We start from the raw sequence: 12,817 nt of genomic DNA, 5'->3' as shown, positions 1-12,817 counted from the left end.
TGCCGGAATCGTCATAGGCAACCAGCAAGTGCATATAAGGGCTCCTGAAAACTTTCATCCTACACCAGAATAATTGGTTAAATTTTTTAAATTTTGCCCCGAGGGGCGAGTTTATTGGGCAGCGCCACTCATCCTGTGAGTGGACACACCGCCATAGTGACAGTATTGGGCAGCGCCACTCATCTTGTGAGTGGACACACCGCCATAGTGACAGTATTGGGCAGCGCCACTCATCCTGTGAGTGGACACACCGCCATAGCAGCATGTACAACACTCCCCAATAGGAAGAAAACCCGCTGGGTTGTTCATGCTGTGAGAGAATATTTGCTGTTGTTGTATAGGGAGCGCCGCTGAGCTGACTGGTGTAGAGGAGTAACGGCGAAGACGCCCGTCACGTCGCGGCGGTCATGTCCACCAAGACATTCTATGAAACGAATCACGATTCTAATTTTCTTTAAAGTCAGGTGAAGGCGGTGTATCTTCTTCCGGGCGGTCATCATCTGGGCCAATATGGCCGCCGGCTTGATACTAAACATGTCTTCCTGAATTCTTTAATCAATGTTACGGAGCTGTTGAGAACGTTAACAGTTTACCATAACAAGTCGTGTTAGCCTCAGTCGTCTTACAAGTCGTACTGAGAACCTTTAATGACGAAATACTTACCATACTTATAAGTATAAGACATACTTACCACATACAAAATTCTCAGGGGAATTAACGGGGTAGATAAGAACATTGTTTAGCACTGGAGGGACGCGAACAAGGGGACACAGGTGGAGACTGAGTACCCACATGAGCCACAGAGACGTTAGAAAGAACATTTTAAGTGTCAGAGTAGTTAACGGGTGGAATGCATTAGGCAGTGATGTGGTGGAGGCTGACTCTATATACAGTTTCAAGTGTAGATATGATAGAGCCCAATAGGCTCAGGAATCTGTATACCAGTTGATTAACAGTTGAGAGGCGGGACCAAAGAGCCAAAGCTCAACCCCCGCAAGCATAACTAGGTGAGTACACACACACACACACACACACACACACACACACACAGTATGCGGAGTATGCGGCTCCAGCATGGAGTCCATATCTAGTCAAGCATAAGAGTAAACTGGAAAAGGTTCAAAGGTTTGCCACCAGACTAGTACCCGAGCTGAGAGGTATGAGCTACGAGGAGAGACTACGGGAATTGAACCTCACTTCGTTGGAAGACAGAAGAGTCAGGGGGGACATGATCACCACATTCAAGATTCTCAAGGGAATCGACAGGGTTGATAAAAATAGGCTATTTAACACAAGGGGCACACGCACTAGGGGACACAGGTGGAAACTGAGTGCCCAAATGAGCCACAGAGATATTAGGAAGAACTTTTTTAGTGTCAGAGTGGTTGACAAATGGAATGCATTAGGAAGCAATGTGGTGGAGGCTGACTCCATACACAGTTTCAAGTGTAGATATGATAGAGCCCAATAGGCTCAGGAACCTGTACACCTGTTGATTGACGGTTGAGAGGCGGGACCAAAGAGCCAGAGCTCAACCCCCGCAAGCACAACTAGGTGAGTACAACTAGGTGAGTACACACACACACACACACACACACACACACACACACACACACACACACACACACACACACACACACACACACACACACACACACACACACACACACACACACACGCAGGCAGGGAGGGGCTCCGTAATGTAATGACTCAGCAATCTTGTGTTAGAGGTGAGCGTCATCCCAGGAGCCGCAACACCTCGCACCAACACTCACTGCTCTCCGCAACACTCACAATTCCTAACCAAGGGTGTCCCAGTGCTAGCAACACAAAGTATTATCAACACCATCTCACCCAATTAGCTAAATAACCTCTGTTAACTAAAGGTTCACCTAGCAACACTTTCTCCTCTTAGCAACATACCTCCATTCTAGCATTTCTTTATCAAGGAACACACCCAGGGCTTGCAACACCCCCTCCCCCCCATTCTTGCAACTCATCCCCTTCCGAGACAAATTTATACCTGCTAGAAACACTTCAAGCAACGCTCCACCCGTCTAGAAGTACGTCACTCTTCAAGCAACACTCCTCCCGTCTAGAAACACAAGCGCTTGTTGTTAGTGGGTGGTGTGTTGCTTGAAGGGTCAAGCAACTTCAAGCAACACTCCACCCACTAGCACCAAGCGCTTGCAAGCAACACCTGAGAGTGGGGCGCGGCCATTATTTCCTTCGTCTAAGAGCAAATGGTGTTATGTATCATATGTTGCAAGCGTGTCGGAACATTGCAGTGTTGTTGGAGCGGTCATCCTGCACCTTGCCTCACACTAGCTCCCCGCCCCCCTCAGTGTTGCATCTGGTCTGAGTCAACACCTGTTACCCCCCGATCTCACCCCCTTGTGTGCTGCTCCCGTACTCCTGCACACGCGCACACAATTACAGACAGCCACAGATAGACAGACAGACAGACACAGACAGACAGACTCCCTCATATAACTACATGGACTGGACGGTAGAGCAACGGTCTCGCATCATGCAGGTTGGCGCTCAATCCCCGACCGTCCACAAGTGGTTGGGCACCATTCCTTTCCCCCCGTCCCATCCCATTTCCTTATCCTGACCCCTTCCCAGTGCTGTACGGTCGTAATGACTTGGCGCTCTCTCCTGATAGTTCCCCCCCCCCCCTTCCCTCTCCTGCAACTTTCACTGTCAGACAGCCACACGAGGCGGGGAATAATAAGATATGAAGATGGCAACAGGTAGCAAGAACTAGATTATTACTCCATTATTAGTGGGGGGGGGGGGGAGGTGGAGGGCTGGTTGTGGTGGAGGGATGGTTGTGGGAGGGGATTGGTTGTGGTGGAGGAATTGGTTGTTTGGTCCAAGCAACAGCCTGTTGGACCAAGTTATCACAAATCAAGCCAGGCCTCAGGGCGGGTTCACGGTACTTAACCTAACTTAACAGTGTCGACGGAGGGTTAAGGCCCCGCCTACCAGCCTTAACTGTTGTACCAGTTTACAATATAACTATTCTGACGATCAAGGTCTTCGTCAAAGCTGCCTCTAATGTTGTAGATGAAGGCGGCCTCAAAACTTCTTTTTTTCAGTACATTCATTTGCGTTTCCAGCTTCCACCTGTGTCCTCTTATCCTCCTTATTCCCAATGTGAAGAAGCTGTCCTTTCCCACCTTATCTATTCCCCACAGTATCGTGTATGTTGTGATCATAACACCTCTGTTCCTTCTATCTCTAGGGTTACAAAATTTACTTCCATTAGCCTATTTTCGTAGCTTATCACTCTCAGCTCTGACATCAATCTTGTTGCAAACATTTATACTTTTTCATTCTTGGTTTTGGACTTCACAAGGTTCGGATTCCATGCCGGTGCTGCATATTCCAGTTTTGTTCTAACAAATGTTTTGTAGGACTCCTTAAAGGAGTCCTGATGTAGGTTTCTAATCGATGTTGTTATATTTGCCAGCGTCCCATATTCCGCCGATGTTATCATGTTTGTGTGAACCTCCGCTCTTAGTGTTGGAACTATACCCACTCCTAAATTATTATATCTTTCTGATTCCTGTAGTTATCTTCGCACCTTCATTACTTTGCACTTGTTGGTATTGAGGTCCAGCAACCATTTGTTAGACTACTCCTCGAGCTGTTAGGCCACTCCATCGCTCAGGTCAGACCAAGCTTTGCCAGGTCAGTTTATTTAACTACCAATGACCTTTATAACTTAACAGCCAAAGAAACAAATCGTGTTTATATGTTGCTTAAAAGTCATCATTGTGAAAGGTACTGTATGATGATTAGGATGATTTCCAAGCGGAATATTCCAGCATGATGAAGATGATAATGAAATTGTACTACAGGGACTTCAAATAATACATGACCCTCACAGCGACACGGAAAACCCGTTCCCAGATGCTTGATTATTGATTGAAATCGGAGAGGTCCCACCGCGGAGGACCTCAGCCGGGGACGCAACGCCTGAACTCGCCGGGGCAAGAGAAAAAAACAGATGAAAAGCAGAAATGGAAAGCGGGTCAAATAAGAGTATTTCCGTCCCTTGTTGTGAGGGGCTTCTGTTGTGAGGGGCGTCTGTTGTGAGGGGCGTCTGTTGTAAGGGGGCGTCTGTTGTGAGGGGCGTCTGTTGTGAGGGGGCGTCTGTTGTGAGGGGCGTCTGTTGTGAGGGGCGTCTGTTGTGAGGGGCGTCTGTTGTAAGGGGGCGTCTGTTGTGAGGGGCGTCTGTTGTGAGGGGGCGTCTGTTGTGAGGGGCATCTGTTGTGAGCGGGCGTCTGTTGTGAGGGGGCGTCTGTTGTGAGGGGGCGTCTGTTGTGAGGGGCGTCTGTTGTAAGGGGGCGTCTGTTGTGAGGGGCGTCTGTTGTAAGGGGGCGTCTGTTGTGAGGGGCGTCTGTTGTAAGGGGGCGTCTGTTCTGAGGGGCGTCTGTTGTAAGGGGGCGTCTGTTGTAAGGGGGCGTCTGTTGTGAGGGGGCGTCTGTTGTGAGGGGGCGTCTGTTGTGAGGGGCGTCTGTTGTGAGGGGCGTCTGTTGTAAGGGGGCGTCTGTTGTGAGGGGGCGTCTGTTGTGAGGGGGCGTCTGTTGTGAGGGGCGTCTGTTGTGAGGGGGCGTCTGTTGTGAGGGGGCGTCTGTTGTAAGGGGGCGTCTGTTGTGAGGGGGCGTCTGTTGTAAGGGGGCGTCTGTTGTGAGGGGCGTCTGTTGTAAGGGGGCGTCTGTTGTGAGGGGGCGTCTGTTGTAAGGGGGCGTCTGTTGTGAGGGGCGTCTGTTGTAAGGGGGCGTCTGTTGTAAGGGGGCGTCTGTTGTGAGGGGCGTCTGTTGTAACGGGGCGTCTGTTGTAAGGGGGCGTCTGTTGTGAGGGGCGTCTGTTGTGAGGGGCGTCTGTTGTGAGGGGCGGATCTTACGGTGTATCACGGCTCCCTGCTGTTGAAGGCGGAGGGTGGAGGGCTGAATGAAGGGAGTGTTGTTGAAGGAAGGGTGGAGGGTTGAATGAAAGAAGAGATGGTGAATGAAAAGTGGATGACTGGCAAGGTGCCAGAAGTACCGGACCAACCAGGTGTAGAGGATATGTGGGCCTACGGGCAGCTCCAAGCAACAACAGTCTGTTGGACCAAGTTATCACAAATCGAGTCTGGCCTCAGGCCGGACTCGGGAAGTAGAACTCCCGAGAACCTCTCCAGGACGACAAGGGACCAACAGACAACCTGCAGGGTATTATGATAACCGGTGATAACAACTGGTATTGAACTTGTGGCCGTGTCAGAGAAGCATTAGAGTGCTGGACTATGATAACTGGTTCCTGTCTAGTATAGACTGACTCCGGTAATGGCACTGACTAGCCTCAGCCTGCTATTAACTGGAACCAGCCAGACACAGTCAGGAGAAAGTGAGGGGCTGATCCAGACATGAAAGTGCTGGCTACAGCCTGTAACTGCATGATCTCTATCACATTACCAGAGGCTTTTCAACTCTCATTATCTTCACAGAATCATTGAACATCATTATCAGTTTAATTTTCCTGAAGCGTCCCACAGGTCAGTGGTGAGTGATCTACTGCCCCCCACAACAAGCTCACATTCTACCAACTCAAACAGTCTGGTTTACTGTAGGATTCTTCCTTAATCAAGCCAGGTAAAGCCTGACTTGACGCAGACACATTGAAATCGACGCAATTTAATTATATATTCAATTAAAAGTCTACTCAATTAATTTTAGAACATTTACCTTAGGGTAAATCTTATCTATAATTGATATTTATTGGTTTCATAGTTCTATTGTTACTGTTCACCTAGATGTGCTCACCCAGATGTTCTTGTAGTGTATATATTAATTAGCAATAAAGAGGTAAGTTCAAAGATTTACAATATGTTCTTGTATACAAAATGTCGATCTCTACACTCACATACATCAACACAAGATCATCCATGAGTTGCTATACACTTACTGTATACGAGATGAAGACAGTTTAGTATGATAAATATATTTATCTCAACTCTACGTAACACAATAACTGGATATGAATAATTTGTATTTTGAGGAGTGTAGGGCACCAAGTCTTGTTTACTCTAGAGCTTTGTTTTCAGGTTATATTTCTAAAAAAAATTCTCTTTTACCTATATAAACTATTTTGTAATAGTTTATATAGGTAAATGTTTATATATCAAATATATATTATATATTATATAGGTAAATGATTATATATTAAATATATATTATATATTATATAGGTAAATGATTATATATATTATGATTTCCAGTGACTAGTAGTTAATTAATATGAATCTTTTATGCTCGTCGCAAAGAAAACTAAATTAAAAATTTAGTTCACAAACATAATGCATTGCTACATTTTTTGGAGCAGTCGACGAGGACCAAGAAAACCAATTATCCAATTTCATTCAAATCCTCAAATTGTACTTATAAATCTGGGCTTTTTATGGCTTTTTTAGGTATTTTTTGCAAATAAAAAACACATCGACTGGCGCTCTAAGTCTTACTTCCTTCTCTTCAGTCTAACAGACATATGTTCCTTGTGTGTGTTGGCCTGATAAACACTCCGAGGCGGCCTTGGCTCCTCCCCTTAACAGTCGTTACTGAACACTGAAAGTGATGATTTGTTATTCTAATCTAGAAGAAGAATGTCGTGTTAGTTCTCACCGTCGTTAACTGCTTGTTAGGATCACCTTGCCAGAGTAGTGCTGCCCTCTACTCTTGTGCAGGGAAATAAATCCGTTTACTTTAACACTAATTCAATTTCTTTATTATGCACCCCATACCCATCCTGTGGGCGGTGGTGGAAAGTGTTACAGAGGCACATAATGGGTACTGGGTTCCAGGAACTGAACCACATCGTTCGTTTGGCTAAGTAAGTGACAATCTTGTGAAGCTAGTTACACAATTGTTAATGTTACATACACATGTACATATATATATATATGTATATATATGTATATATATATATATATATATATATATATATATATATATATATATATATATATATATATATATATATATATATATATATATATATATATATATATTAAATATGACCGCGTTTAACGTTCTAGGCGTTTAACGATGCATAAGCAACAGGGCTCCATTAAGGAACATATAATCTCTTCCCACAACCAAACCATCGCCAGAGAAATCCTAGTAAACAACACAGAAATCATCGATAGATACAGCGATAGCAGGCGTCTTGACGTTTGCGAGGCACTACACATCAAGAAGTCAACACCAGCAATCAACAGCCAATTATTGCACAACTATATTCTACCCACCTCAAGACTCCGCTCCAATATAGAAGCATCAAGAAATATGGACCAATAGGCTTTCTACAAACACTTCTATTCAATATCCATTGTTTCGTGTTCTGCCTTGTGTTGATGAAATTAATACCCTATTAATGCCACCTCTTGTTCTGTCTTGTGTTAATGCCACATCACCCCTTCCACCTCACTCAAATGTAGATATAAAATCGGAGATGCGTAAGTTCTATTCAGTTGTGTATTTGTGAACTAAAGTCTTTGAAAATGTAATAAGTTTTACGAAACGCGCTCGTGTCGCGTCAGACTAGAAATAAAAATAAATTTTGGAGAATTGATTTTTGATTTACCTCCAACAGTGAAAAGAAATGTACGAAAGATTGAGAAAATTCGTGTTAGAATTATTAATCTTACTTTTTCGGTCATATTTAATAATATATGTCTACAGGAAAGACTGCTACCAAAATATACTAATATATATATATATATATATATATATATATATATATATATATATATATATATATATATATATATATATATATATATATATATATATATATATTTATATTGGTGTATACTGGCAGCAGGTTTTCTTTCAAACATGTTTCATTGAATATGACCGCATATTCTGTATTTATTATTTTCTGGTTTAGGGCTTCTATCCCTCTAACTATTTTCTTAGCATCAGGGCTTAATTGGAATAGGAGTTCTCCAAAACTCATTTTCGTACTTTTAAGGTGAAGAAAAGAAGTGATTTACTATAGAGTGTATTACACTTATTTGTATAATTTGCACGACGTTTCGAACCTCCATGGTTCATTCTCAAGTGAACAATCTTACAATACTAGTTGATTTTATACCCGCATTAGGTCAGGTGATAATACAATGAAGGTGAAAAACATGGGGGGATACATAAGGGATAAACATAGGGGCTGCAGAAGGCTTATTGGCCCATACGAGGCATCTCCTATCTAAACACAAAGATTAATCCAGTGTAATTGGCCTGTTATGTTGGACATTGTCTTCTGTGTTGGCATCGATATGTTCTTGTCTTGTCCTTACTCTCATGGTGGGTAGAGTAAATAGTTCCGTGATTTGGGTGTTCATGGTAGGTCGCTCTATTCTTATGTGAATATATATATATATTTATATATATATATATATATATATATATATATATATATATATATATATATATATATATATATATATATATGTGTGTGTGTGTGTGTGTGTGTATCACGAAAATAAACACGTGATTACAAATGTGACAATGTCAGACCACGGAGGAAAAATTAAACAGGAATTTCCTTAAGTACTTTCGTATATTAATACATCTTCACTCCTTCTGAAGATGTATTAATATACGAAAGTACTTAAGGAAATTCCTGTTTCATTTTTCCTCCGTGGTCTGACATTGTCATGTATATATATGTATATGCCTTCACATGCCCACTTGGAGACTGTTAGCCACAGAGATCTCAGCATATAGGCAAGACAACAACGTCTCTTTATAGGCTATTAACAATGCACAAACAACAGGGCTCCATCAAGGAACATATAATCTCTTCTCACAACCAGATCAGCACCAGAGAAATCTTAACAAGCAACACAGGTATCATCGATAGATACAGCGATAGCAGGAGACTCGATATCAGCGAGGCACTACACATCAAAAAGTCAACACCAGCAATCAACAGTCAATTAACACATAACTGTATTTACCCACTTCTAGATCCCGAACCAACATACAAGCAGCAAGAGAAAATATGGGCCAATAGGCGTTCTATAGTTACTTTCATTCTTGTGTTCTTATATACAATATAAACCCATTGATTCGTGTTCTGGCTTTTGTCACCTCACCCAAAAACATTTGTGTCATATCACCTCACCCAAAAACATTTGTGTCATATCACCTCACCCAAAAACGAACATAAGCATGGAATGATATGTGTAAAAACCAGTCTTTGAAAATGTGACAAGTCCTTACGAAACGCTTTTAGGCGTCAGACCATAAATAAAAAATGAAAAAAATGAACTTTGGAGAATTTTTCAATTTTTTAATTTTTAATTTTTCTTTTACTCCCGTAAGAAATATTGAGAGGATTCGTGTTAGAATCATTAATCATACCCTTTCGGTTATATTCAGCAACATATGTTAACAAGAAACACTGCTACCAATATATATATATATATATATATATATATATATATATATATATATATATATATATATATATATATATATATATATATATATATATATATATATACTCAATTACACAAATACATATCCATAATCATTTTATATCACTACACAGCAAGAAGATTACAGATCGTCGAATTTTAAACTATTAAGTATAACTCAGGATCGTGGACCCCCATATGTAAGTACACGCCATGGTTAGTGATTACATATGCAAGCCCCACCATCGCTAGTTATTCCATATGCTTACAAAGACCAGACCCAAAATATACCTACTCTGCAACACATCCAATCGTCGTCTCCATCCGGGGAAATGTTTTAGAACATTTCTAAATGTTCATTTAGAACATTTCTAAAATTTCATTTAGAACGGTTTCTTAGTCTTGCTTCATGTTGAGCAGTCTCTGGGCTCCTCCTAGAGTCGGGAGGAGCCGGTCGGCCGAGCGGACAGCACGCTGGACTTGTAATCCTGTGGTCTTGGGTTCGATCCCAGGCGCCGGCGAGAAACAATGGACAGAGTTTCTTTCACCCTATGCCCCTGTTACCTAGCAGTAAAATAGGTACCTGGGTGTTAGTCAGCTGTTACGGGCTGCTTCCTGTGGGAGGAGGCCTGGTCGAGGACCGGGCCGCGGGGACACTAAAGCCCCGAAATCATCTCAGGATCTCAAGATAACCTCCTTCCTGATGAACCATCAGTCACCTCCGCCGCTGTGTCAAAGCCTCGCTGATGACTCTCGCACGACACAGTGTACGAGAATAGTAATTACTCTCAATATTACTAATAATATTATAACTAATTATAATAGGGTAATAACTTTGACTCCAGTGGCTCCAGTCCTTCCCTCCGTCCCATCCCATGTCCTTATCCTGATCTCCTTCCAAGTGCTGTATAGTCGTAATGTCTTGGAGCTTTCCCGTCATAGTTCCATTCCAGTGGTAAGATATCCTAAAAGCCAGGGACCGTATTCATGAAGCAGTTACGCAAGCACTTACGAACCAGTACTTCTTTTCTCAATCTTTGGCGGCTTTGTTTACAATTAATAAACAGTTAATGAGCTCCGAAGCACCAGGAGGTTGTTTATAACAATAACAACAGTTGATTGGCAAGTTTTCATGCTTGTAAAGTGTTTAATAAATGTAAACAAAGCATGCAAAGATTAAGGAATGATGTATACGTTCGTAAGTACTTGCGTAACTGCTTCGTGAATCTGGCCTTAAGAACCGTTATATCGTTTCGCCTTAAAATACGAAAGCTGGAAAGTCCTTCCAGTTCGAACTGTCGGAGCTTCGTTCGCTGACCTGAAGCTGTCCCGAACGTGTGATACAACCCGTCCTCGACTCAAGTCCATTACATTCAGCGGTCAACCCCACAGACGCATTCATAAATTTTAACATGCTGTTCATTCAAAACGGGAAATTTTTCAAGTATAAATTAATATTATAATATATTAGCATATTGTGTATATATAGGCATAGGATAGGTTAGGTTAGGTGTTTAGGTTCTGTTGGCGATTATTTGTATTTGTAGTACGTGGGTGAAGCATTTATAGCGTTGTGATTCGAACAAAATTCGTCAGTGAAACACTTGTTCCGGATATGTTCGAACGTCAGCAGTTGTGAGTCGTGTGTAAACCGCTTTTCATTCATAAACAAGGGGGTTTGGCGGGTGCATGGAATCACTTTTGGATCTTTGTTTGGAGGACGGGCTGCACTTCGCACTGTACGAGCTTCGTTCGCTGACCTGAAGCTGTCCCGAACGTGTGATAACTGGCAATGTCTCGAAAACGGTGCCTCTCGCAGTTGTAACTCGGTACATCGAACCACTAACAACGTTGTTTAGCTCTCGCCTGACCGCTGGTGCTCTCCCTCTCTGGTTGAGCCGTCGGCTGTGACCTTCATTGCGTCGAACTACACGACGAATAAGACTGAAACAATCCGCCGTGACTCTGACTTCTGTGATCAAAGGTAAGGTAATAGTTATGACCTGTAAATGATTTTGTCCCGGTATTGACCTGTTCCAGGCACTGATTGACCTCTTCCCGGCACTGATTGACCTCTTCCCGGCACTGATTGACCTCTTCCCAGCACTGATTGACCTCTTCCCGGCTCTGATTGACCTCTTCCCGGCACTGATTGACCTCTTCCCGGCACTGATTGACCTCTTCCCGGCACTGATTGACCTCTTCCCGGCACTGATTGACCTCTTCCCGGCACTGATTGACCTCTTCCCAGCACTGATTGACCTCTTCCCGGCTCTGATTGACCTCTTCCCGGCTCTGATTGACCTCTTCCCGGCACTGATTGACCTCTTCCCGGCACTGATTGACCTCTTCCCGGCACTGATTGACCTCTTCCCGGCACTGATTGACCTCTTCCCGGCACTAATTGACCTCTTCCCAGCACTGATTGACCTCTTCCCAGCACTGATTGACCTCTTCCCGGCACTGATTGACCTCTTCCAGGCACTGATTGAGCTCTTCCAGGCACTGATTGACCTCTTCCAGGCACTGAAGTGCCCCATCATGATATTAATTGTTCCCGGTCAAACACGGACTGGTCCAATCCTTTGGAGCTCCAATCCCCAAAGAGACCAAGAAGCTGCCAATCTTGTTGACATGTTGCAACGCCAAAGTCAATTAGCGACTTATTAGGAAAGTTAAGCTTTCTTCCCCCTTAACTGCAACAATGAGTCACGTCACTCTGCTGCGTGTATCCCTTACGATATTTTGGGAGGCCAGTTTCACGAAAAAGTATTCACGTTTTCTTTGTGAAACTCGTGATATTAATGGGAATATTTTTTGGGTAATTGTTAGTGATGAGTTCTTAGGTGAGCGAGTGATGACGACGTGTGAACACCACCTCCCGCTGGTAGTGACGCGAGAGCAATGTATTCATGGTGATGTTGGGCGTGTGTGTGTGTGTGTGGGGGGGGGTGCGTGTGTGGGGGTGTGTGTGTACGGGTGAGTGTGGGGAGTGTGTGTGGTGGGGGTGGAAGGGGGGAGCGTGTGTGTGTGTGGGGGGGGGGGGGGGAGCGCGCGCGTGTGTGTGTGTGTGTGTGTGGGGCGTGTGAAATGGGGGGGGGGGGAGGGTGTGTGTATGTGTGGGGCGTGTGGGGGGGGGGAGCGCGTGTGTGTGTGTATGTGTGGGACGTGAGTGTGGGGAGTGTGTGTGTGTGTATGTGTGGGGCGTGTGTGTGTGTGTGAGTGTGGAGAGTGTGTGTGTGTGTGTATGTGTGGGGCGTGTGTGTGGGGGGGGGAGGGGGCGTGTGTTTGTGTGAGTGTGGGGAGTGTGTGTGTGTGTGTGTGTATGTGTGTGTGTGTGGGGCG

This window comes from Procambarus clarkii, chromosome 36 (assembly GCF_040958095.1).
Source record: "Procambarus clarkii isolate CNS0578487 chromosome 36, FALCON_Pclarkii_2.0, whole genome shotgun sequence".
In the NCBI taxonomy this organism is placed as follows: domain Eukaryota; kingdom Metazoa; phylum Arthropoda; class Malacostraca; order Decapoda; family Cambaridae; genus Procambarus; species Procambarus clarkii.
This window is presented reverse-complemented; position numbering follows the sequence as displayed.